Here is a 23,161-nt window from a genome sequence, read left to right as displayed (position 1 = left end):
TCGGAATTTGGGCCCGCCATCGCTTCTTCATAGTTCGAAGGTTCACCATTGTCCAACAACATGATTTCCAGGACAGGGTTGCCATACCACTCTCGTGCGGAACGCGTCCTTGTGGACCTTCGAAGTTCAGTAGCAACTTGATCTGAAGTTTCATGATCATCATCATTAACTTCATCCCTAGTCGGTGGAGACACCTCAGGAACAATTTCTTGAGCTGCGCCACTCTCCGGTTCAAGAGGCAATACTTCATCAAGTTCTACTTTCCTCCCACTTACTTCTTTCGAGAGAAACTCTTTCTCTAGAAAGGATCCATTCTTGGCAACAAAGGTCTTGCCTTCGGATCTAAGATAGAAGGTATACCCAATAGTTTCTTTAGGGTATCCTATGAAGACGCATTTTTCCGATTTGGGTTCAAGCTTTTCAGGTTGAAGTTTCTTGACATAAGCATCGCATCCCCAAACTTTGAGAAATGACAGCTTTGGTTTCTTGCCAAACCACAATTCATACGGTGTCGTCTCAACGGATTTCGACGGAGCCCTATTTAAAGTGAATGCGGTAGTCTCTATAGCATAACCCCAAAAAGATAGCGGTAGATTGGTAAGAGACATCATAGATCATACCATATCCAATAGGGTGCGATTGCGACGTTCGGACACACCATTACGCTGTGGTGTTCCAGGCGGCGTGAGTTGTGAAACTATTCCACATTTCCTTAAGTGCGTGCCAAATTCGTGACTCAAATATTCTCCCCCACGATCTGATCGTAAGAACTTGATTTTCCTGTCATGTTGATTCTCAACCTCACTCTCAAATTCCTTGAACTTTTCAAAGGTCTCAAACTTGTGTTTCATTAAGTAGATATACCCATATCTACTTAAGTCATCAGTGAGGGTGAGAACATAACGATAGCCACCGCGAGCCTCAACGCTCATTGGACCGCACACATCAGTATGTATGATTTCCAATAAGTTGGTTGCTCGCTCCATTGTTCCGGAGAACGGAGTCTTGGTCATTTTACCCATGAGGCATGGTTTGCACGTGTCAAATGATTCATAATCAAGAGACTCCAAAAGTCCATCTGCATGGAGTTTCTTCATGCGTTTGACACCAATGTGACCAAGGCGGAAGTGCCACAAGTATGTGGGACTATCATTATCAACCTTACATCTTTTGGCATTCACACTATGAATGTGTGTAACATCACGTTCGAGATTAAATAAGAATAAACCATTGACCAGCGGGGCATGACCATAAAACATGTCTCTCATATAAATAGAACAACCATTATTCTCAAATTTAAATGAGTAGCCATCTCGCATTAAACGAGATCCAGATACAATGTTCATGCTCAAAGCTAGTACTAAATAACAATTATTGAGGTTTAAAACTAATCCCGTAGGTAAATGCAGAGGTAACGTGCCGACGGCGATCACATCGAACTTGGAACCATTCCTGACGCGCATCATCACCTCGTCCTTCGCCAGTCTTCGTTTATTCCGCGGTTCCTGTTTTGAGTTACAAATATGAGCAACTGCACCGGTATCAAATACCCAGGAGCTACTACGAGCGTTGGTAAGGTACACATGAATAACATTTATATCACATATACCTTTGGTATTGCCGGCCTTCTTTTCCGCTAAGTACTTGGGGCAATTCCGCTTCGAGTGACCGTTTCCCTTCCAATAAAAGCACTCAGTCTCAGGCTTGGGTCCATTCTTTGACTTCTTCTCGGCAGATTGCTTACCGGGCGCGGCAACTCCCTTGCCGTCCTTCTTGAAGTTCTTTTTACCCTTGCCTTTCTTGAACTTAGTGGTTTTATTCACCATCAACACTTGATGTTCCTTTTTGATTTCCACCTCCGCTGATTTCAGCATTGAATATACCTCGGGAATGGTCTTTTCCATCCCCTGCATATTGAAGTTCATCACAAAGCTCTTGTAGCTAGGTGGGAGCGACTGAAGGATTCTGTCAACGACAGCATCATCCGGGAGATTAACTCCTAGCTGAGACAAGCGGTTATGCAGCCCAGACATTTTGAGTATGTGCTCACTGACAGAACTGTTCTCCTCCATCTTATAACTATAGAACTTGTCGGAGACTTCATATCTCTCGACCCGGGCATGAGCTTGGAAAACCATTTTCAGCTCTTGGAACATCTCATATGCTCCGTGTTGCTCAAAATGCTTTTAGGGCCCCGGTTCTAAGCTGTAAAGCATGTCGCACTGAACCAGGGAGTAATCATCACTACGTGTTTGCCAAGCGTTCATAACGTCTTGTTCTGCAGGGAAAACAGGTGCTTCACCTAGCGGTGCATCAAGGACATATGCTTTCCTGGCAGCTATGAGGATAATCCTCAGGTTATGGACCCAGTCCGTGTAGTTGCTGCCATCGTCTTTCAGCTTGGTTTTCTCTAGGAACGCGTTGAAGTTGAGGGCAACATTAGAGTGGGCCATTTGATCTACAAGACATATTGCAAAGATTTTAGACTAAGTTCATGATAATTAAGTTCATCTAATCAAATTATTTAATGAACTCCCACTCAGATAGACATCCCTCTAGTCATCTAAGTGATACATGATCCGATTCAACTAGGCCGTGTCTGATCATCACGTGAGATGGACTAGTCATCATCGGTGAACATCTTCATGTTGATCGAATCTTCTATACGACTCATGTTCGACCTTTCGGTCTTCCGTGTTCCGAGGCCATGTCTGTACATGCTAGGCTCGTCAAGTCAACCTAAGTGTATTGCGTGTGTAAATCTGGCTTACACCCGTTGTATGCGAATGTTAGAACCTATCACACCCAATCATCACGTGGTGCTTCGGAACAATGGACCTTAGCAACGGTGCACAGTTAGGGGGAACACTTTCTTGAAATTATTGTGAGGGATCATCTTATTTACTACCGTCGTTCTAAGCAAATAAGAAGCAATGAACATGATAAACATCACATGCAATCAAATAGTGACATGATATGGCCAATATCATTTGCTCCTTTTGATCTCCATCTTCGGGGCGCCATGATCATCATCGTCACCGGCATGACACCATGGTCTCCATCATCGTATCTTCATGAAGTTGTCTCATCATCTATTACTTCTACTACTATGGCTAACGGTTTAGCAATAAAGTAAAGTAATTACATGATGTTTATATTGACACACAGGTCATAAATAAATTAAGACAACTCCTATGGCTCCTACCGGTTGTCATACTCATCGACATGCAAGTCATGATTCCTATTATAAGAACATGATCAATCTCATACATCACATATATCATTCATCACATCCTTTTGGCCATATCACATCACATGGCACATGCTGCAAAAACAAGTTAGATGTCCTCTAATTGTTGTTGCAAGTTTTTACGTGGCTGCTATAAGTTTCTAGCAAGAACGTTTCTTACCTACACCAAAACCACAATGTGATATGCCAATTTCTATTTGCCCTTCATAAGGACCCTTTTCATCGAATCCGATCCGACTAAAGTGGGAGAGATACACACCCGCCAGCCACCTTATGCAACTAGTGCATGTTAGTCGGTGGAACCAGTCTCACTTAAGCGTACGTGTAAGGTCGGTCCGGGCCGCTTCATCCCACGATGCCGCTGAATCAAGATAAGACTAGTAACGACACGTAAATTGACAAAATCAACGCCCACAACAACTTGTGTTCTACTCGTGCATAGAGACTACACATAAACCTAGCTCATGATGCCACTGTTGGGGAACGTAGCAGAATTTTAAAATTTTCTACGCATCACCAAGATCAATCTATGGAGTCATCTAGCAACGAGGGAGAGGGGAGTGCATCTACATACCCTTGTAGATCGCGAGCGGAAGCGTTCAAGAGAACGGGGTTGATGGAGCTGTACTCGTCGTGATCCAAATCACCGATGACCTAGCGCCGAACGGACGGCACCTCCGCATTCAACACACGTACGGTTGGCAAGACATCTCCTCCTTTCCAGCAAGGGGAAGGAGAGGTTGATGGAGATCCAGCAGCATGACGGCGTGGTGGTGGAAGCAACGGTGATCTCGGCAGGGCTTTGCCAAGCTCCAACGAGAGAGAGAGAGGTGTCACGTGGGGAGAGGGAGGGGCCAGGGACTTGGTTCGGCTGCCCTCCCTCCCCCCACTATATATAGGGCCCCTAGGAGGGGGGGCGCGCCGGCCCTAGAGATTGGATCTCAAGGGGGGCGGCCAAGGGGGGTGGCTTGCCCCCCAAGCCAAGTGGGGCGCCCCCACCCCTAGGGTTTCCATCCCTAGGCGCAGGTGGAGGCCCAAGGGGGGCGCACCAGTCCACTAGGGGCTAGTTTCCTTCCCCACTTCAGCCCATGGGGCCCTTCGGGATAGGTGACCCCACCCGGTGGACCCCCGGGACCCTTCTGGTGGTCCCGGTACAATACCGATTACCCCTGAAACATTCCCGATGGCCGAAACTTGACTTCCTATATATAAATCTTCACCTCCGGAGCATTCCGGAACTCCTCGTGTCCGGGATCTCATCCGGGACTCCGAAGAACTTTCGGGTTACCGCATACTAGTATCTCTACAACCCTAGCGTCACCGAACCTTAAGTGTGTAGACCCTACGGGTTCGGGAGACATGCAGACATGACCAAGACGACTCTCCGGTCAATAACCAACAGCGGGATCTGGATACCCATGTTGGCTCCCACATGTTCCACGATGATCTCATCGGATGAACCACGATGTCGAGGATTCAATCAATCCCGTATACAATTCCCTTTGTCAATCGGTACGTTACTTGCCCGAGATTCGATCGTCGGTATACAAATACCTCGTTCAATCTCGTTACCGGCAAGTCACTTTACTCATACCGTAATGCATGATCCCGTGACCAAACACTTGGTCACATTGAGCTCATTATGATGATGCATTACCGAGTGGGCCCAGAGATACCTCTCCGTCATACGGAGTGACAAATTCCATTCTCGATCCGTGTCAACCCAACAAACACTTTCGGGGATACCTGTAGTATACCTTTATAGTCACCCAGTTACGTTGTGACGTTTGGTACACCCAAAGCACTCCTACGGCATCCGGGAGTTACACGATCTCATGGTCTAAGGAAATGATACTTGACACTGGAAAAGCTCTAGCAAACGAACTACACGATCCTGTGCTATGCTTAGGATTGGGTCTTGTCCATCACATCATTCTCCTAATGATGTGATCCCGTTATCAATGACATCCAATGTCCATAGTCAGGAAATCGTGACTATCTATTAATCAATGAGGTAGTTAACTAGAGGCTTACTAGGGACATGTTATGGTCTATGTATTCACACATGTATTATGATTTCCGAATAACACAATTATAGAATGAACAATAGACAATTATCATGAACAAGGAAATATAATAATAACCATTTTATTATTGCCTCTAGGGCATATTTCCAATAGTAGCCAGCAGTGGCAGCGCCCTTCCTCGTGCGCGCGTTCGAGGCCACGGCCAGCAAGCAACGGCGCGCATCCTCGGCATCCTCGGCCGCCTGCTGCTCCTCTCGCACGGTGGTGGTGGTGGCCGGGGTACATGTGTGGGGCAACAAGTGGGCATTTTTTCACCACCAGGCTAAATCTTTCGCCGGCAGCCCTCCAAGGTGCGTAAAAATGCCTTCTGGGGGCTTAACGGCTGGAGATGCTTTAAGTGGGATAGCCCTATTAATTTTTTTTCCTGTCCAATGGGATTCCATTAAAGCAAATTAAGTGGGATGGACTAGTTAGTCACACTTAAAACCACGTCCACCTGCAGCCTGACAAGGAACCATCTCGATGTCGGTGGGTTTGCGAGGTCCAGGAATCATTTCCACATCGCTTGGCATGCCAGGAATCATGTCGCACATCGTGCTCAACTCTGTGACGCTCTTCTCTAGAAGACAACCTTTGTCGCACCCCCTGCCCTCCCCGCGCACCCAGAGCTGCAGCTGCTGCTCGCCGTCGGTCACCAAGCAAAGCCGCCCATCCGGCGTCTCCCCGACGCGGACCTTGCACACAATTATCGGGTCGACAGCCAGCGCGCGCGGCCCGTGCAGGTAGGAGAACCTGAGTATGACAGGGTCCAGCGCGAGCATGGGCGGAGAGTTGCAGATGTGCCAGTATATCTTCCCGCCTGCGTGCACGCCGCGGTTTTCGAACAACCAGGGATTAAAGTCGACCTCGGCGTCCTTGTCCCGCGGGAGCGCGCGCCAGCTGCAGTCGTCGTTGCCGACGGAGGTGACCCAGGCGCGAGGGCGCCCCTCCTCGATGGCGAAGCTGACATGATTTTTTGTCGAAAGAGATCCTCCGCCCAGTGGAATTGCCAAAAAAGACCCCCTGCGGACGCGATTGCCAAAAAAGACCCCCTCATCCCTGCCGCCAAGCGATGGTATAACATTTTCCGCACAGTGCGTGGAGCCGGGACGAAACGGGGCATGGCAGGTGGGCCTTGCCGCCATCGTAGTAGGTGGCCGCATCTGCTATTGCCGCACCCTAGCCGACAGTTGCTTCTGCTCGCGGGCCGAGGCATGAGTCCTGCCACCACCAGCGCTGGCAGCCACCCTGCTACACGCGCGTCCGCCCCGACGCATACGGCGCTGATTCCTGTGCAGACAACGCTCATTCCCACGCACGGGATCTGCGGATTTTTACCTTTGTGCGTACAGTCAGCGGTGCTCTACACTGGTTGCTTTGGCGATGCTGCTGCCCAGGAATCACTCCGACTTTTTCTTCTTTTGCCTCAGAGGATGTGACGGCACTGCGGGAATCACTCACACGCTGCAGGAATTCGAGGCTGTGGGAACCTCTTGTGCCGACACTACAGGGATCCTAAAATTCAGCATTTAGGAAAGTAAAACAGGGAAAAGGCTCGTCGCATGGAGGAGCAGGAACGACATCAAAAGGAGGCTCGTGAGGCGGAGAGACAGAGAAAGAAAGAAAGGGCTCGTGAGGCCAAAGCAGCAGAAGAAGCTCGCGATGGAAAAGGAAAATATCCACGCTGGACTCAATAGATTCGTGTAGTAGTATTTTAAATTTCGCAATCGTTTGTATCTTAATTTCTGCAGTTTAATGTAGCTTTATTTTAGTAGTTAAATGTAGCTTTATTTCAATAGTACGATGTATCTTATTTTTAGTTGTACCGTGTCGTAATGAAAAAATAGTATAGTTTTAGAATAAATTAGTGGCATTTTCTTTCCCTCCACTAATTATCGAACATCATGCAACAACTACAAAATGAAATTAAGATAGAACATAATGCCGTACAATAAGAGAGTACAAACTAATAATGCAAGTACATTTGAATTAAAGGTAGAACCGGAAGACAGCTTAAAAAGTACATGAAGGCATCATCGTCATCCTTCGTAAATGCAGAACTCTTGCCCTTCGAGGATGCAGAACTCTTACCCTTGGACGATGCAGAACTCTTTCCCTTCGAGGATGCAGTACTCTTGCCCTTGGACGATGCGGGACTCTTGCCCTTTGACGATGTAGAACCCGGAAGTAGCTACATGAAGATATCATCTTCGTCCTTGTTGTCGTCGGTCCATAAAAATGGATGCTTTGCTGCAGTCCTTCTGAAATTTTCACTCTTCAGCTCCACTAGCTTCTTCCACCTTGCATGCAACCTAAGAAGTTCTTTACGTACCTCCTCATAGGTCCTTTCAGGCCACCCAGACCTACATAATTCATGAGCCAACTTATTCATTATGGTGTCACTACCGGTGAATTCGTCCCATGGAACTATCCTATTGTCCGGTAGCTAGCCTCAGAAGAGTCCTGCTCATCCCAAGGTGAAAACTACGATCGAAAGGATAATGGGACATCTCGACTACACTACACTCGAATGCTTATCCACCTCCGTCTGAAGGGGGTTTTATAGGTAGAGAGGAGAAAATGGCGGGAAATAATGACTGCGGTATGGCGGGAAAGGGTTGGCGGGAACATATGGCAGGAAGGGGTTGGCGGGAAACGGGTGGTGGGAAGATATGGCGGGAAGGGGTTGGCGGGAAATAGGTGGCGGGAACATATGGAGCTAAAGAGTTGGCGGGAAAATATTGAGGGGAAAGGGTTGCGCGAAAATATTTTTTTTTCAATGTCTAAGATGGGCAATGGTTGCACAGTATTCATCAGCCAAAATTAAAAAAACATCATTTCGGCCTATCTTAAGCCAAAGAGTGAAGCGGGATAGTATGGCGGGAGATATAGGCGGGAAAAAATGTTTGTGACTGGTGCATTTTTATTTCAGCATACATAGATGTTTAAATCGGAAAGTCTGATGCTAACATATGTAAATACAATGGGTCACACACATGGATAGATGAATCACCCTAGTCGACGACGACCACCTGGCCTTTCCTTATGACCGGAAAGCGACAACAAGTAGGTGGCCGAGTTACACGAAGACCGCGGCCGTACTTCACTTCGGCTTCATGTGTCTGCAACTCCTGCATAGTTGGTGGAGTCGGGAATCCTTGTTGCGAACCTGAAGCGTAATTATAGGCGTATGGTTGTGACTCCGCAGGGATAAAAGATGGGCCAATAACGTCTCCTCCGAAGAACTCTGTAACTAATGATGTAACCGTGTTGTCATGATCATGTGATGCTCCCCGGATGCCTGTGTTGAGGCCACGTTGGGTGTTCTCATCGTCCCAATTAACATCAGGTATGTCCTGCACATAGAAACATTGTAAACAAACTGTTAGAGGATAATATATGATATCATTGTAAATGCATTAAAATGTAAACATGACTACCTGATCAGATCCCTCGCCTGTATTGCCTGGCCATCGTACATGGTACTGGTTTAAATCGGGTACACGAGTCTCCTCGGGCATGGAGATCCCTCGCGTGGAGAGATACGACTGAGATCCCTCACCTTGGGTGTATGCATCATATCCTATGTATGCATATGGGTTCGGGGAAAGAGTCTGCTCGGGCATCGAATCCAAGCCCGTGCCATGGTCCTGAGATGTCTGCCCCTGATGAAGCTGCACCGAAGAAGAGCGATGTAGTGGCAGAGACGAGTCATGTCATGGCAATGTTGTTCTGGTACTCGGACCCTCTCCCCACTGCCCATGGCTCGTACGTGCCTCGCTTGGTCTGGACGATGGCGCCGCACTCGGTCTGGCTAACCTCGCTACCGGCATGTTGTACGCTCTAGTGACAACGTCGTCGCCTCTACCGCATCTGAACTTTATTGCCGTGTATTCTTGAAAACGTTTCTGAAATGACTTGCGAGCTAGGCCCTGGGCTGGCATGCTTTCCGCAGCCATCTGCCCTACTTCATTGCAACTTTCAATCTGAACAATATTTGGATGTTATTTGGTTGAAATGATTATGAAATGATGGACCTAAAAAATTTACAAGTGATTATCATGTGGTCATGATAGTAAGCTGCATGCAGCTCAATATGTCTCTGCGCCCGCTCCTCCTTTGTGAGATGTGTTGGTATAGTAGCTGGCTGACTGGCCAGGCTAGTACGTGTGTTGATGCAGTACAACTGCTTGTACGCTTGATCTGTACTTCCATCATATGGTCTGCAAAATTAAATAATTACATAAACCGTTGTGATGAAAGCAAATCATCTTCACGCGTCGCATGGTCATGGTAATAAAATAATGTAAATAAAATGTACCTAAGTTGATGCACTATATGTGCTAGCGCTTCATTTTTCCACTTGTGTACCCATTGAATGTTGTGTTCCCTCCAATCGTATAAACTCCAACCCCTGCCCATATTGGTTAGCCTGCAAATTATGTAACAAAGTGTGAGTTTAGTAAATTAAAAAAGACACTAACTATTTAGGGAGGTCACATTATGGGTTTCCTCATCGATACGTCTTGGAAAAGGTGGTGGAATCTCTTGATAGAGACCGAACTATCTCATTACACGCTCTGGGTTGTAAGGCTCAACACACCACATGAACAATAAGTTGCAGCTAGTCAGCCAGAATGCACTATCACTCAAGATGCCTGCTGTGATGGGTCGAATATCAAAGACCATTTGTATCTGGTCCTGAGTCCACGGGTTCCATGTGACTTCTGCCTCATCAAGTATCTCAAACTGCTGGTGGTACATAGGGTAACAATTTTTCGCAATATCTGGAGACCAACATTTCCATGCCTTTGTCCACCTGGTGGCCATAGTTGCACTGCTGCCCTCGCTAAAGTCGTATGGGTGTACGGGATTTACTATACGAGGCCGTCCTACAAGGAGGTATTCCCGGGACCACAACTGTAGAAACTCATAGGCGACACAAAGTAACAAAGCTTTTTGTGTGAAAGAAGTTTTTTGCGTGGCATCACACAAGCCTCTATATGTATGACATAGCATGGCAGAACCGAAGTTGTATTTTGGCTGCTCGGGTAAAGGTTCATCTACCATATTCTCTGCAATGTAGATGAGACCAGGGAGAACTACGTCCCCGTGTGAATTTGGAAACAGAGTCCTGAGGAGCCACAACAAATACACAAATAGATGTCTTTTTCTCGTCTCATCATTGGCGAAGCTTGATAAAATATGAAAGTTATCACGAAGCCAGGCGAGTGGGATGCCCCGAGGGCCACCAGACCGTTGTGATTCTGGAATCTCCATCCCAATACGGGCTGCTATATCTAATGGCCAAGATGGAGACACTCGTGGAGAGACTAACGGCTCACCTCTAATTGGTATAGCAGTGATCATAGAAACATCTTTCAGTGTAGGTGCAAGCTCCCCAAAATGAAAGTGAAAGGTGTGGGTTTGAGGTCTCCACCGGTCAACGAGGGATGTCAAAAGGATGGGTCCGAACGTAATTGTTCGTCGCATGATGTGAGCCTAGCAAAACTTTGTTGTCCATAAGCGTCAAGGTGAGCAAGGAAAGAATTGTGTATTGGCCATGTTTTCTTTATGGTTCGAAGTCTGAAAGGCCGATAATCATGCTTAGTAATTGGGTTCAAAAATAGGTGGCAACGGTGGCCGGCGTCATGGGGCCCCTGCAAAAGCACTGGCACTTCAGCCATAACCTGCACACAAATATACAAATATAAATTATGAGGAAGACACAAATACAAATGCAAATCAGAATTAACTTAAAAAATACAAAGAGATACAATTTACATTAATTATCTGAAGTTAACATCATGAGTACAATAATACAAAGAGATTCAATTTAAATTTAATATAAGTACACATAATGAGTAGAAATATAAATAGACATAGCGAGTACAGATATATCAACATCATGCGGTGTTGTTGGCTCGATACGGGCATTCTCTGCGTGAATGTCCAGGACACCTGCAAACGCGGCATCGCCTTGGTTCTCCCATCGGGCTATGCTCCATGTCATTGCGATGACGCTTAGACTGACATCGTCCCTTTGCGGTTCTCATCAAGTGGGTATTCGGAACTCATTTCAGCCCATCTGGCCACAACATTTTTTAGTTCATATCAATGCCCCAAGCCCAGAACTCACCGTTCCAAGTGTTGTACAGATTGTACATGTTGAAGTACGGCGATATGTATGGCTCGACACTGATTTTTTGATCAGCAGCCGCCCGGAGCACATGACTGCAAGGGTAGCCCTCAAGCTTGGGCTTGTTACAAGTGCACTCATAGGACGTTGGGCCGAGGGTGACATCTTGATTTTTTTGATCCTCTGTGGTGACCCTTAACATACTTGGCTCGCACATTGACCTCCCACTTATTCCTAAGTGCGTCCACTTTCCTGCAGCCATGACTTTGGGACTTCCTTGCTTTCTCGTCCAGATGTATTTGCATCTTCTCGGACCATGGCTTGTTCAATTCAACTTGTGCTTTGGCGACTGTGACCCTGTTTGCAAAGTATGACAGGGTCCGGTTCCAAGTTTCTTCAATTACGTTTGTGATAGGCAGTGCTCGCACCCCCTTAAGAACACCATTGTACACCACTGACATGTTGCTGGTCATTATTCCTTACCGAGCCCCGATGTCGTGAGCCTGCGCCCACTTGTCCAAATGAGGGCAATTCTCGCGGATACACTGGCTCAAATTTATGGGCATCCTACGACCCCTCCGGTCTTCTCTCTGCGGCAAGGTCGCGCGGTCGATCTCACCATTGACACCTGCCCAGATCGCATTCATTTTGGCTCCAGTTTTTTGCATGCACATCCTCTTGAATAACTTGAACCAATCCTTGTTTTTGAATTTGGAGTAAAAGTTTGCTGCCAAATTCGTCATGCACCACCTTCCCTCTAGATCGGGCCAGCCCCACTCTTCTTTCGACGCCTTAATTATGTCAAGGGCGCTTAATAATCCAGTGTTGCGATCAGAGATGATGCAAACACCTTCACGCTCTTTCACGACACCCATCTTCACGCAGCTCAGGAACCACAACCAGCTATCTTTGTTCTCGCTCTCGACCAGTGCATATGCAATAGGAAGAAGCTTATTGTTTGCATCCGCTGCAATCGCCACCAATAGTGTGCCCTTGTACTTTCCAGTGAGAAAGGTACCATCAACTGATAATACCGGGCGACGGTGCCTGAAGGCTTGTATAGTCTGGGTGAATGCCCAGAATAAGCGGTCCAAGATTAGCTCACCTGGGCTCATTGGGTTTGGATGTTCTCTCCGCTAAACTTGAGTCTCCCTATTAGACTTGCTATCCGATGAAGCATTTTGGGGCATAAGAACATGCCTCCTCATAGGTACCATACAATTTCTTGAATATATTTTCCTTCGCACGCCTAGCCTTGCTATAGCTGACAGGGAAGCCAATTTGATCTTCTGCATCTTTTTGCAGAGCCCTAATACTAATGTTGAGACTTCCCTGCACAATCATTTCCATCGTCTGTGCCACATATCTTGCTGTCACATTGCAGTGATTTGGAAGAGTCCTAGTTTGCTCACAGGTATGCTCCACTATTTTTGTGATATGCCATGACTGACATACCCCAGGCTTCAGTCTAGAAAGAACTCTTCCGCGGCAACCTTTCGCAGTGTGGATGCATATGACCTTCAACTCTGTTTTATCAGACTGCTTCACTCTATGCTGGCGGTGGATGCCGATTGCATAGCTACCCATTGCCTGGTAAGCAGACTTCTTGTCTGGGAAAACTTGCCCAACCTCCAGGCTCCCCGTTCCTAGGCCAGAAACAGAGTGAAATTCATTGGTGATGCTCATATCCTATAAAAACCCAGTTTGCAGTGCCGCCGCGACCGCCCTCTGAGGAGGAACATCTTCTTATTTGCTTGACTCCGAAGACGCATAAGAATGATCATCATCATCTAGCGCCTCCGGCAATCCCTCCACGTGTTCGCTCATGTCAACGGCCGCAGACCAATATCCTGTGTCATACACAGGTTGGCCGCCCGTCGGTTCCGATGGGCCGATGCTAGGGGCTGATGTGATGGCCAACTCAACCTCACCACCCCTGCTACTGCATCCGACAACATCAGTGATTGAACTGAACTCCACATACACCATCAACTGACCATACATTGAGTTATTTGGATTGCTTGCAAACCTCATGTACGACCCCCACGACTGATTACCTGTGACAGGCCGCAAACCCCAACGGGCAACTGTCCCATCATTTCCTCCGTCAACGACGAAGACCTCCATTGTCATTTTTTTCCTGCATCCCTCGGCCAAACACCGCTCAGATGCACCTTCTAACTGCTGTGTAACCCACGTTGACCATGTCTCTCAGTACAACTATAGTCGACTCGTAGAAGGACACATCCACCCCGAAAGGACCGTTGTGTAAGACGTTCCCATAGTACACTACTAAATTTCCATAGTACCTAACCAACATACATGTTGACATTTCAAATAATTAGTAACTGAACATTTAGTAACGATGACAACATTTACATATCATACAACTAAAATAATAACCGTATTTTCGTTACAAATATTCGGTTTATTTTTAGAATCATTTGCTTAGACTTTAAGGGGTTGTTTGGTTAACGGGTATTTAAAGATCTATTTTTTCTCAAACTCGTCTATGAGCGTAACAAACTAAAACTCTGTTTGCTTTTCTCTAACTACCCAAAAATATCCTAAACTGGTTCTCGTAACATGCAAAAACTGAGCTTTTGGAAAAATGACTATTAGTAAAAAACTGGGTTTCTACAAAATTTTCTTACAACAGGTTATGACAAAACCGAGGGTAATTACTCGCTATGCAAACAACCACTAAACATAATAGTACGATAATAACATTTTAATATCATATGAATAAAACATTTAATTTCTTCCGGCTTTATATAATGTTTTTCATATCATACGATAACAATCATTTATTTACAAATAATAATATTTGCAGCGGCATGCACATTATTCACAACAGTACATCAATATAAAAAATATTAACAAAATTACGGCGTCATTTCTTACCTTAGCTCCAATATGGATGTGCTTGCGAATGCAATTAAGCGTCCAAATAGTTTGAATAAATATCCGCCACCAGCACTATATGAACGGAGTCAACTATTATCACATGAACATCAATATTACACAGAGATTTTTCTTTCTGGTATCAAAAGTATGAAAATAGCACTTGCATGATGTGGTCATCACCTCAAAAGGGACAGCGAAGATGAAAACACAATTTCTTCAATCACGTCATCTCCTCCTTGTTTGCTACTAAGATGAATTATTTTACCTAATTACATACATCATTAAGTACATTAGCACCAAATCTTAACATATAAAATTTAGATTATTGCGACATAACAAAGTAGACCTACGGTTTCCTAACCATAGACTTATTAATAAATGTACCACATGAAATAACATACCACATGCAATGAACAATTACAGTGCAATTTTTTCTTAATTACCGTATTAAGAGCTTCTTGCATGTCAATACTAATGGACGCAGCTAACATTGATACAACATCTTCAACCTACTCTTCTCAAAATATAGTATAAATGTTGTATCTGTCGTCTGAAATTTTTCCTAACCTCTAAGCACTAACATCGCATAGCTAATGACGAGCTAAATGACTAACTAATTACCACCGTGCATGCAAAAAAATCCATGTATTGCAAAGCTCCTACATGATCTCCCCCTTCGTACTTCACTTTGAACAGCAAATCCTACTCCAGAAACTCCAAATGACTCCTCCAAGTGCTGAAATAATGCCTAAAACAACATAGAATACACACTTAGGAACTAATCAAACAGAACAAAAACATCATGCATGGGAACAAAACCAACAAAAATGGATACATCTTACCTTAATCTAACTTTTCTTCAACTTCACCAGCTGCAAAATCCAAATCTAAATCGCCCTAAATCACAAGTGAAAGTGTCTACTGAGCTTTTCTTTCTCTCTGTACTTAGAGATCAAATGAGAGGAACGAGGTCACAAAGAGTATGCTTGCGCACGGAGCAGAAGCATGGCATATAAAAAGAAGAGGATCCCTGTAGTGTCGGCAGATCAGGTTAAAACCCATCCTACTGCAGCCTCGGATTCCCGCACCGAGTGAGTTAATTCCTGCAGTGCCGTCGCGTGCTCTGAAGCAAAAGCAGTGCTGAGTGACTGATGCGGTCGTGTCCGCTAAAGCAAAAGCCAACAGAGTGAGTGATTCCCGGGGCATATGAATCACCGCACAGCATCAGATTCCCGTCTATGGAAATCAGTGTCTTCCGCGTGGGAATCAATGCCGTTTGCCACAACAAAGTTGTCGCGCATGCATCGGCAACAGGGTCGCCGCCTTGTGGAGTGGCGGCATGGCCCGCGCTCTCGGCCAGCGTGGAGCACTCGCTGTCGGCCTGGGTGCGGCAGCAACAGTGGCGGACGCCTCGCCCAGTGGCGGCGTGGCCCACACGTTCTGGCCGACCACGAAAACACGTTCTTGGCTGCTGGCCGCCTCGCGGCCTGGCAGCAGGGCCCGCCGCCTCCTACCGTGGCAGCAGGCGTTACATGTCGGTTGCCGCGCCTGCCACCATCGCTGAGGTTTTTTTGTCTAATTGATCCATAGGTAGTCCTTTTTGTCAATTCATCTGGTCAGATGGTCCTTTTGGACAAAAAAAGTCAGCAGACAGCCTCGAAGCAGAGCTTGCTCGGGTGAGCGTGGGAGAGCAGCATAGAGCCGATGTAGTACCTTGATCTGTGCCAGCGGCGGTCATCGGGCACCGTGTCACGGCACAGGGGCGGGAGGACCGTGCGGCGGCGAGTGGCCGGGTCGAGGACGAGGAAGTAGGGCATGGCTCCCTTGTCCTTCTGTATCTCGTCGGATGACTCGAAAAGCAGGAGGCCTTGGAGCGAGTCGAAGAGGAGGAAGCGGAAGGCGTCCGGAGCGAAGTCGAGGGTAAGGCGCGGGGAGGCGGCATCGAGGGGAACGAACACGGCGGGGGTGTCCTCCAGCTTGGTATCCCGGCCGGGGAACGGGGGAGGGGGTGGGTTGGGTGATGGAAGTAGCCGAGGAGAGGAGGGTCCGAGGAAGGCAGCGGGCAGCCAGGCGGCGTCAGCGCTGGCATGCCAGGGCGACACGGAGGAGGTCGGTAGGGAGAGACGGCAGAGAATGTTGGAGATGTGAAACTCGGCGAGGACATCGATGGAGGCCGCCGCCTCGGTAGCTCCACCGGCGGCGGGGGAGGAAGCGAGGTGGAGGAAGGTGGCGCTTTTTTGGTTCTGGTCTTCTTCCCTTTGTTCTTCCGCGTCATCGCTGCAGTTGCATGAGGGTTCGGGACAGGGACCGGACTGGCGGACTAGCTTTGGCAGGATGGAACAGAAGACTACCCGGAATGTTTGGTTTGTGTAGAAGGGCATCCCCAATCGCCATGCCGCAAACGTCCAGATAGGTCCAAGCACCCGATGCATGTTCATGTTTTCTGCCGCATCTAACAGACAACCTAAATGGACATCTGTTTTGTTCGAATTTTGTCCGTTTCGATAGGGTAATGGGGCAGTGTCCGATATTTTGCTAGAGCATGACTGCATCTCATCGGCAGGCAAACATATGCCAACCTACATAATGATCAAGTCCCAAATTTCACGCTGCCAACAAAGTCAGCGGCCAACACACTAGGCAGCCTTTAAAATAAACAAGTTTTCTCGCCGGCAACAAAGCCATCGGCCAACACACTAGCCAGCCTTCTATATGAACAAGTTTTTCACGCCGGTAACAAAGCCAACCTTCAAAATGACCGACCATAGTCCACGGCCGAGGCCTCCCTAGTTCAGGTCGTCTTGCTCGAAAGTCTCCTTTTGCCTATTCGCAAACCAAATCTTTCTCTTCGGGGACATGTTGGTGTTGTCAACGCTCATGATAGCTAGCGCCACCTCTCTTGCCTTGGTATCAGCATTGGTGGCCTCGATCGCGAGCTTCTTCGATTGGGCGGCCTCCTCAATGTCGAGCTTCCTCCTCTTGGCGGCCTCCTCCATGTCAAGCATCTTTGTTTGGATCTCCAAGTATATCTTCATTTGCTCCTCCTCTCCTCCCTCACTTCCTTTTGAGTCATCATGTCGTGCAAAGTTGCTTGCAAGGCGATGGATGACGCATCACGCTTCTCATAGGCCTTCGAGTTGGTCTTGCCCCTCGGCCTCTTGAGCAAATCTCCATTGTCAGCCATGGCCGCCTTCCCTCCTTTCTTCTTAAGAGCGGCATATTGGTCTTTGAACTTGGGACAATCTTTGATGAGCGACCAACAATGTGTAAGTCTGAAAAGCTTGTTCTTATGGCGGGCCTTGAAGGCTTCCAAAGATTGGAATGCCTACACAATCAAAGAGGAGGACACAAATGTAATAGCGAAGGACACAAGATGTAAACAAACATGAACATGGCATGGCAATAAAAAATATGAGAGGTCATACCAAGTCACCCACGCCTAGGACATGAAGGAAATATGCCCTAGAGGCAATAATAAATTTGTTATTTTATATTTCCTTATTCATGGTAAAGGTTTATTGTTCATGCTAGAATTGTATTGACCGGAAACCTCAATACATGTGTGAATACATAAACAAATACCGTGTCCCTAGTGAGCCTCTACTAGACTAGCTCGTTGATCAAAGATGGTTAAGGTTTCCTAACAATAGACATGAGTTATTTGATAACGGGATCACATCATTAGGAGAATGATGTGATGGACAAGACCCATCCGTTAGCTTAGCATATGATCGTTCAGTTTATTACTACTACTTTCTTAATGTCAAATACATGTTCTTTCGACCATGAGATCATGCAACTCCCGGATAACGGAGGAATACTTTATGTGCTATCAGACGTCAAAACGTAACTGGGTGATCATAAAGATGCTCTACAGGTATCTCCGAAGGTGTCTGTTGAGTTTGCGTGAATCGAGATTGGAATTTGTCACTCCGTGTATTGGAGAGGTATCTCTGGGCCCTCTCAGTAATACACATCACAAGAAGCTTGCAAACAAAGTGAATAAGGCGTTAGTTGCAAGATGATGTATTACAAAATGAGTAAAGAGACTTGCCGGTAACGAGATTGAACTAGGTATAGAGATACCGATGATCGAATATCGGGCAAGTAACACACCAGCAGACAAAGGGAATTATGTATGTTGTCATAAAGGCTCAACCGATAAAAGATCTTCATGGAATATGTAGGAATCAATATGGGCATCCAGGTCCTGTTATTGGTTATTAACCGGAGAGGTGTTTCGGTCATGACTACATAATTCCCGAACCCGCAGGGTCGCACGCTTAATGTTCGCTGACGCTAGAGTAGTATTGGGATATTTGATGAGTGGTAACCAAATGTTGTTCGGAGTCCCGGATGAGATCCCCTACGTTACGAGGAGTGTCAGAATGGTCAAGAGGTAAATACTTATATATGGGAAGTCATATGTTGGGTTCCGGAAAAAAGTGCAGTTTTTCGGTATTGTACCAGGAAGCTTCTAGAAGGTTCTGAGGATTCCGGAGGGGTCCGGAAGTCCACTATTGGGTCCGCCACGACCCAAGGGCTAGCATGGGCTACGGGGAGGTGCCCTGGCCTTGTTGGTCTAGGTGCACCAAGTCCTCAAAGCCCATGTGGCTAGGGAAGGCAAAAAATGAAGGAGTCCTAGTAGGAATAGGATTGGATTTGGAGTTCAAGTCCTCTCCCCCTTAGCTGCACCCTAGGGCTTGGAGGGGCAATTTCCCACGCCCCTCCACCTATATATAGAGGGGAGGGGGCGCCCCAAGAGGACACACTAAGCCCTTGGCGCCCCTCTATCTCCCGTTACTCCATAGTTCCACCGCCTCGTCCTGGCAACGCTTAGCTAAGCATTGTCGGTACTCCACCACCACCATCACCACCACGCCGCTGTGTTGGTTGTGATCCCATCTACTTATCTTCTCTCACTTGCTGGATCAAGAAGGAGGAGACCTCGTCGAGCCGCACGTGTGCTAAACTCGGAGGTGTCGTCTGTTCGGCACTAAACGGTTGGATCGTGATCGGATCGCGAAGAGTACGACTACATCAACCGCGTTGTTAAATGCTTCCGCTTACGGTCTATGAGGGTACGTAGACACACTCTCCCCTCTCGTTTCTATGCATCTCCAAGGATAGATCTTGTGTGTGCGTGGGATTTTTTTGTTTTCGATGCAACGTTTCCCAGCAGTGGCATCATGAGCCAGGTCTATGCGTACATGATATGCATGAGTAGAACGCAAAGAGTTGTGGGTGGTGATAGTCATACTGCTTACCACCAACGTCTTATTTTGATTCGGCGGTATTGTGGGATGAAGCGGCCCGAACAACCTTACATGTCGACGCACATGAGACCGGTTCCACCGACTGACATGTAACTAGTTTTGCATAAAGGTGGTTGGCGGGTGTCTGTTTCTCCTACTTTAGTTGAATAGAATTTGACTACGGCCGGTCCTTGAAGAAGGTTAAAATAGCAAACTTGACGAAACACCATTGTGGTTTTTGCCGTAGGTAAGAACGGTTCTTACTAGAAACACATACCAACCACGTAAAACTTGCAACTAAAGGAAATATGCCCTAGAGGCAATAATAAAGTTGTTATTTATATTTCTTCATATCATGATAAATGTTTATTACTCATGCTAGAATTGTATTAACCGAAAACTTAGTACATGTGTGAATACATAGACAAAACAAAGTGTCCCTAGTATGCCTCTACTTGACTAGCTCGATAATCAAAGATGGTTAAGTTTCCTGACCATAGACATGTGTTGTCATTTGATGAACGGGATCAAATCATTAGAGAATGATGTGATGGACAAGACCCATCTGTTACCTTAGCATAATGATCGTTTAGTTTTATTGCTATTGCTTTCTTCATGACTTATACATATTCCTTAGACTATGCGATTATGCAACTCCCTAATACCGGAGGAACACCTTATGTGCTATCAAACGTCACAACGTAACTAGGTGATTATAAATATGCTCTACAGGTGTCTCCGAAGGTGTTTGTTGAGTTGGCATAGATCGAGATTAGGATTTGTCACTCCAAGTATCGGAGAGGTATCTCTGGCCCCTCTCGGTAATGCACAACACTATAAGCCTTGCAAGCAATGTAACTAATGAGTTAGTTGCGGGATGATGCATTGTAGAACGATAAAGCGACTTGCTGACAACGAGATTGAACTAGGTATGATGATACCGACGATCGAATGTCGGGCAAGTAACATACCGATGACAAAGGGAATGACGTATGTTGTTATGCGGTTTGACCGATAAAGATCTTTGTAGAATATGTAGGAACCAATATGAGCATCCAGGTTCCGCAATTGGTTATTGACCGGAGATGTGTCTTGATCATGTCTGCATAGTTCTCGAACCCGTAGGGTCCGCATGCTTAACGTTCGATGACGATTGTATTATGAGTTATGTGTTTTGGTGAACAAAATTTGTTCGGAGTCCCGGATGAGATCACGGACATGATGAGGAGTCTCGAAATGGTCGAGAGGTAAAGATTCATATATTGGAAGGTTATATACGAAAACCGGAATGGTTCCGAAGAGGTTCGACAATTTTTCGGAGTACCGGGAGGTTACCGGAACCCCCCGGGAAAGTTAGTAAGCTAGAATTATAGATCGGAAACTTATATGATGTAAAGTAGACCCCGGGGCCATAGGTTTCACTAGTGGCTTCTCTCAAGATAGCATATATTACGGTGGGTGAACAAATTACTACCGAGCAATTGATAGAAAAGGGCATAGTTATGAGAATATCTAGGCATGATCATGAACATAGGCATCACATCCGTGCCAAGTAGACCGAAACAATTCTGCATCTACTAATATTACTCCACACATCGACCGCTATCCAGCATGCATCTAGAGTATTAAGTTCACAAGAACAGAGTAACAGATTAGGCAAGATGACATGATGTAGAGGGATAAACTCAAGCAATATGATATAAACCCCATCTTTTTATCCTCGATGGCAACAATACAATATGTGTCGGTTCCCTTTCTGTCACTAGGATTGAGCACCGCAAGATTGAACCCAAAACTAAGCACTTCTCCCATTGCAAGAAAGATCAATCTAGTAGGCCAAACTAAACCGATAATTCGAAGAGACTTGCAAAGATATCAAATCATGCATATAAGAATTCAGAGAAGAATCAAATATTGTTCATATATAGTTTTGATCATAAACCCACAATTCATCGGATCTCGGCAAAGACATCGCAAAAAGTATCACATCAAATAGATCTCCAAGAACATCGAGAAGAACTTTGTATTGAGAACCAAAGAGAGAGAAAAAGCCATCTAGCTAATAACTATGGACCCGAAGGTCTGTGGTAAACTACTCACACATCATCGGTGAGGCTACGATGTTGATGTAGAAGCCCTCTGTGATCGAATCCCCCTTCGGCATATCGCCGGAAAAGGCCCCAAGAAGGGATCTCGCAGGTACAGAAGGTTGCGGGGGTGGAAAAGTGGTTTCGTGGCTCTCCTGGATGTTTTTAGGGTATAAGAGTATATATAGGCGAAAGAAGTAGGTCGGTGGAGCTACGAGGGGCCCACAAGGGTGGAGGACGCGCCTACCCCCTGGGTGCGCCCTCCTGCCTCGTGGCCGCCTCGTCGCGTCTATGACTTCCACTCCAAGTCTCCTGGATTGCCTTTGTTCCAAGAAAGATCCTCGCGAAGGTTTCATTCCGTTTGATATTCCTTTTCCGCGAAACACTGAAATAGGCAAAAAAACAGCAATTTGCACTGGGCCTTCGGTTAATAGGTTAGTCCCAAAAATAATATAAAAGAGTATATTAAAGCCCATTAAACATCCAAAACAGATAATATAATAGCATGGAACAATAAAAAATTATAGATACGTTGAAGACATATAAGCATCCCCAAGCGTAATTCCTGCTCGTCCTCGAGTAGGTAAATGATAAAAACAGAATTTTTGATGTGGAATGCTACCTAACATAATTTTCAATGTAATTATTTTAGTGCGGCATGAATGTTTAGATCCAAAAGATTCTAGACAAACGTTTAATATTGACATAAATATAATAATACTTCAAGCATGCTAACCAAGCAATTATGTCTTATCAAAATAACATAGCCAAATAAAGCTTATCCCTACAAAATCATATAGTTTGGTCATGCTTCATTTTCGTCACACAAAATGCTCCCATCATGCACAATCCCGATGACAAGCCAAGCAATTGTTTCATACTTAGCCTTTTTAAACTCTTTCAACTTTCACGCAATATATGAGCGCGCGCCTTGGACATAGCACTATGGGTGGAATAGAATATGATGATGGAGGTGGTGTTAGAAGATGAAAAAGGAGAAAGTCTCACATTGACGCGGCTAATCAACGGGCTATGGAGATGCCCATCAATTGATGTCAATGCAAGTAGTAGGGATTGCCATGAAACGGATGCACTAGAGCTATAAATGTATGAAAGCTCAACAAAAGAAACTAAGTGGATGTGCATCCAACTTGCTTGCTCACGAATACCTAGGGCATTTTGAGGAAGCCCATCATTGGAATATACAAGCCAAGTTCTATAATGAAAAATTCCCACTAGTATATGAAGGTGACAAAATAAGAGACTCTCTATCATGAAGATAATGGTTCTACTTTGAAGCACAAGTGTGGAAAAAGGATAGTAACATTGCCCCTTCTATCTTTTTCTCTCATTTTTTATTTGGGCCTTTTTTCTCTTTTTTATGGCCTCTTTTTTTTGGCTTCTTTGGCCTCTTATTTATTTATTTTTTATTTTTCGTCCCAAATCTCATCCCGACT

The 23,161-nt window shown here is 45.9% G+C and overlaps 2 pseudogenes; both read right to left on the bottom strand.

The window, feature by feature from the left end:
- LOC125509043 (uncharacterized) overlaps positions 1–16,637 on the bottom strand; it is a 32,475-nt pseudogene extending 15,838 nt beyond the window's left edge.
- LOC147971391 (serine/threonine-protein phosphatase 7 long form homolog) lies at positions 9,796–11,003 on the bottom strand (annotated as a pseudogene).
- Positions 16,638–23,161: the final 6,524 nt, after the last annotated feature.

Source organism: Triticum urartu, chromosome 5A (assembly GCF_056163025.1).
Source record: "Triticum urartu cultivar PI428250 chromosome 5A, HENAU_Tu73, whole genome shotgun sequence".
NCBI lineage: Eukaryota > Viridiplantae > Streptophyta > Magnoliopsida > Poales > Poaceae > Triticum > Triticum urartu.
Note: the sequence above shows the minus strand (reverse complement) of the source record. Positions and strands in the feature narration are given on the sequence as shown.